This window comes from Apis dorsata, unplaced genomic scaffold (genome assembly GCF_000469605.1).
Source record: "Apis dorsata unplaced genomic scaffold, Apis dorsata 1.3 scaffold_50, whole genome shotgun sequence".
In the NCBI taxonomy this organism is placed as follows: Eukaryota; Metazoa; Arthropoda; class Insecta; order Hymenoptera; family Apidae; genus Apis; species Apis dorsata.
The window spans coordinates 2004993-2010245 of NW_006263351.1; the positions used below are offsets into that span (position 1 = coordinate 2004993).

The window sequence follows — 5253 nt, forward strand, 5'->3', positions numbered from 1 at the left end:
GAACAAGCCCGAATCACGACCGACGGCCGAAACGCGGGCAGCTGCGACTCTGCACGGACAAAGAATACTCTTGGAGCATACAGTCACCGCGCGGCGAGCACACTCACCACGGGACAGTCCGCCGAACCAAAGGTATATAGTGTTTTGATACGTTGTCTACGAGAAACCAGGCGACGTTTTATCTCGTAAATATGTGTTGCGTGCTTCTCGGTATTATTCGGCCAAGATACATGGTGTGCGCACGTAGAATGAAGCTTCGAACTTGTACGAATGAGGGAGCGCAAGAGGAAACGAAAGAAAGCATAAGTGAGTGAGCGAGTGAGCTAATAGAAAGATAGAAAGAGAGAGTGAGAAAGGGAGGAATGATGTGCGTGCGTGCTTGTGTGTGCGTTCGCGAGCGTGCGTGAGTTAGAGCAGGAATATTAAAAGACGACGCTGGCTGTAGGTGATTTCTCGATCGATGTGCGACGATTCGTGTGATTGGTGAACAGGAATGAAAAAGAACGGTGTTGCCGTTTATAATCTATCGAAGGGACACGTATTTTGAACGGCATTTGTAAAAACACGTGCATGTCCTACTCGTGGTTCGTCGTTTCGATCGTCTAGTGTGTTATTGATAAAAAGGAACAACAAGGTGATCGAAGAGTATATGTATACGTACGGTGATACGAAACGGGGAAACAGTGGAGTAAAAGAGCGAAAGCTCGTAGTGAAAACAAATCGAAAAGACAGGATACGAACACGACTAGCAAGAAGAACAAACACGGTAAAAACAGTGTCAAACGGTTCCCGCGACCAGAGTTCCTTCGTTTCGTCGTGTCGATATTATCGGTGATCGTGGATGAACGTTCGTTTTTAGCGTCCCCGAGGTCGACGTAACGGCGACCGATCGAAGAAAAATTTGGAATGTAACGCCGGCAAGACAGAGGCAACGGTAGTGGCAGTAGTGGATCCGCGGCTACGACAACGGCAACGACGGCGACAGGGCGACCGGACGGGTGGAGTGTGCAGCAAGAGGGAGAGAGCACGGAGGATCACTCTCGCTTTCGTTCGGCTCTCCCTCTCTATCCTTTCTTCTCTCCTCTGTCCCTCTCTCCCTCCCTCTCTTTCTGCTTCTCTCCTTTCTCCCTTGCTCGCGTGGCGGCTGCTGCTGCTACTCGTCGACTAGTAGGAGAACGGAGAGAGAGAGAGAATACAAGAAAGAGAGCGAGAGAGCGCCGGAGGAAGAGAAGCGTCGCGCGGAAGACAGAGCTAGACGTGTGCTGGTCGAAAGACAAAGAGAGAAACAGCTCGTCCAACCGAAGAAACCGAAGAGAAGGAGAAGGAGAAGGGTAAGTATGTACGCGAGCTAAGCTAACGTTTCTGTGGATCTATCGATGCGCCCGGTATGAATTCGTTGCGATAGGAACGATGCATTCTAATCGCTTATACTATATGTATATTATTGCATCATGTTTTTAGTCATTATCAGAAGTATTATTGTTGACACTGATTATGAAAGTATTCTGATTGAATACACACTCGTGATGATATTCGAAGACATTTGTAAACGATATATATACATCAACGAAAGCGAAACTTGATGTAAATCCCTTTTCTTGTGAATGACCATGCGGAAGTTTGTACCCGCGACACGTTTCCGTCGTTTTGGCCTTTTTGCTACGTTCGCTGATCATCACCGCCATCACCATTGGCACCACCTCTACCACAATCTCACCACCACCACGATCACCATTACCACCGTCACCACCACCACCATCGCCACCACCACCTCTACCTCTACCACCATCACCATCAGCACCACCACCACCACCACCACCACCGTCGCAACCGCCACCACCACCAGCAGCACCACTACCACCGCTGCCACCACTACCATTGCCGTCAACGCCTCCTGCTAGCCGGCGGCGATGCACGGTAGTGTCCTCGAGCACGGCGTGCACGCATCGTGCTGCGAATGTTCATGAGTCTCGCGCGGTGCGTCAGGCAAAAACACGTTGTGTCGTCGTGAGACGGGTGACGGGCCAAAGTGCATCCCTTCGAGATTCCCGGTGTTTTCGAGGCTCGGCTCCGACGGTTCGTTGATGCCACGCGTAGTGTATGGGAAACAGGTTCTTAAACATTCATTCTCTTCTATATAAACCCGCGTGCACTACGACCTATACATGTAGATGTAAAGAAAGAAAGAGTGAGAGAGAGAGAGATCCTTTTTATTTTGTTTTTGCCTCGATTGCGCGTGAACCTAACCTAACCTGGCTGGGAACAAACGTCGCTTTGGTAAACAGCATTATCGACTACATACGGAGTGCTGTTCATCGATGGTTTAGAATTTGGTGTTGATTTGCCTGTGTGGTGGATAAAACGGGAAAAAATGAAACAGAAATAACCGATTTTCTAAAGTTTGAATCTTGGAATTTTCGCTCGCGTGTTTCTTGTATATATAGTGTTTTCATATATCGTGTATGCAACGTGTGTTTCAAGATTTCGCGTGGTGTTCATCTATATAATAAACCGCATGGTGCGAAATCATGATTCATCGAAATTTCGATCATTTTCTTGTATGTAAAATTTTCATCGACAACAGTCATTTTCGAGCTCCAACAGTGGCATCGGAAGTGGAATATTGTGTGGCAACAGTTTGAGTACACTACAAGGATCAAGCACGAACAATTTAATCCTGATGTATAGACGTGTATATCGTGTAGAGAAAAATACAGCCCGGTAATAACGTGCAATTTGTAGTTTATACGATAATAATCGAGACGTACACGCGATCGACTTTGGGATTAAGTGTCGCCTTAACGGCCATACTGTATCAATTCTTATATTGGAAGGAAAAAATGGATTTTCATCGGATGATTTTTTATTTTCACATTATTTCAATTGTTGAAATTACTACGATTCCATAGTATCGATATTTTTGTGGATACGTTGATTCAAAAAAAGAAAAAAATCGATTGAAATCAAAAATTAACGATGCATTTCTAACGACAGGAATGCAAAGTAGCCCGGAGGAGAACCTCTCTGTTTCGCCGTCGCGAATACGATCAATTCCCCTTTCTCTCTCGCTTTATTCCTGTCTCTTTCCTTTTTTCCTCCGGTTCCCTTTCCTGTGGGTGTTCCTTCTTTTTTGTGTCGGCAAGCCGCGCAGTACGGCCGCGGAGAGGCGTGGGGGTGGTGGCGGCGGCGACGGTGGTGAAGGTGGTGGGGGAGGGGGCGAATTTCGGCCTACTCGCTTCACGGAACGGCGGAACGGATCGGAACGGACAAGGAACCAACGTCGTGGACCGCGAGAACAACGGGCGCCAAGAGATTTACGGGCACGCACAGTATCCCTTTTACCCGTTTCATGGATTTGTTTCTTTTTTATCCCTTTTTCTCTATCTTTTTCTTTTCTTCTTTTCCAACGATTTTTCTCTTGCTTCTTTCAGTCCATAACTGTCGGAACGGTGCGTTTAATTTCTCGCCAATACTAGTCAAAAGGATTACGAATAAAAAAAAAAGGATTGGTGAATAATTTGTGTTGAAGTCAAAAATGTAAAGTCGAATATATACGTATGCTAGATAAAGCTGCAAAATGATAGTCGATTTCACAGATAGAATGTTCGAGAACTGATTCGTTGTTTTGCTTCTGCATACGAAATAGGGAATATTTTTATCGAATATTTTCCTTGTACGATGATAAATGTACTATTATCTTTCCGATATTGAAATCTATTGGAATCTCTATTAGACTTAAATAATCCGTTAGGAAAGGAAAGAATTCTGTTTTGTCATTGTTTTTAAAAACGTTGAAATGATTTCAATCACTTTTCATTATATTATATCATTTACATATCATTTATTTATATGGAAAAAGATATATTTTTTCTTTATCTTTCGAATATTCTGATTCAATAATTCTTAATACATCATTAATACATGACTGTTTCAAGTCTTTAGAAGTTTAACAAATAACTAATATTACTTTTTATATATATTATAAGTTATGTCTATTAATATTAAAAGTAGATAAAAAATTGTTTCAATAACGTCACTCCAGTCTTCATGAAACTAATACGAAAGAAAGACATGTATATGTGCAATTTATCGGCTGATTCAATAATATTCACTCAGGGCTATATGTAATATAAATTGTTGGATGATTTGTAGTAGCGCCTAAATTCAAACCATTTTGCAATGACTTCTCGAGATAATAAACCGACCTTTTGTTGTGCATCGTAGTTCGCGTGTCAAGACAGTTACGCGTAGTACGTAAAATTTTCATGTTATCGCGTGTTTTCAACCCATTCGTAACCGTCTTGAACACGGTAACCGTTCTTTTTCAGTAACAATATGTTCCATGATCTAACAAAAAAAAAAAAAAAACGAAAGTAAACCAAGGGAAGGGGCGAAGCAGTTGTATAGAGTATCGAACGACACCGATAAAGAAACGAAATATACATGGTGCTTACAGCCGTATTGGCGAACATGGGGCGCACACCTGTCCAACGTAGAAACAGGTATCGATGGCGAAACGTTGTTTTCGAAGGATCCACGTTCGCCGATCGGCCTAGAACGGAGTGTACATGGTACAGTTTCTTCTTTTATTTTTCTTCCTTTCGTAATGCGCCCTTTTTCGAAGTCCGCTCTCTGCGTGGGCTGTCGGACGTCGTTGCGCGCATTAATCCGTGGTTTAGCGAACCAATTTAAATATCAGCGGCGCACTCGACGCAATTTTATATCATTTCCGATATCATGTGCTTGTGTGGGTGGGTTTAACAGTGTGCCCGCCCCCCTTATCCCCACCAATTCTCCTCCACCTAGACGAACCGTTACGCACCTCTTTGCACAAGAATGCCATCGTTGCCGTTTTTCGATATACATGTACACATTATCTTCGACATAGTCACCATCAACTATTGCCCATTATTCTTGTTCTTTCCTATTTCGTTTTGTCCTCATTCTTACGGTTTCATCTCGTGTGTATGTTCGGCCGTACACCGGTGTACCGCATGTTACGTCGTCACGACGTACGGTTGCGGTACATATCGTGAAAGTGCACCGGCGCATGCGCACACCCGCGCTCTTACTCGCGCACGTGCGTGCGTGTGCATATGTGTTGTGCACTCGTGGCCTACGTGGACGGTACAACACCAGCTGTGGTCCGTTTTACGACGCCCGAATAACGTACGTATGTGAATACACGCGTAAGCGCTCGCGCGCGCAGAGCCGCGCGCACTCGCGCGAATCAGTGCGCACTCGAGCGCGTTT

General features: G+C 44.5%; 1 long non-coding RNA gene across 3 annotated transcripts in view; it reads left to right on the forward strand.

The window, feature by feature from the left end:
• Nucleotides 1-6: 6 nt before the first annotated feature.
• LOC116186730 overlaps nt 7-5253 on the forward strand; it is a 19062-nt gene continuing 13815 nt past the window's right edge. Inside the window, exons 1-2 of one of the 3 annotated variants that reach the window (XR_004151727.1) lie at nt 7-132; nt 446-1331. This is a non-coding gene — a long non-coding RNA (uncharacterized LOC116186730). The other 2 variants (XR_004151726.1, XR_004151728.1) reach the window with 2 other exon arrangements.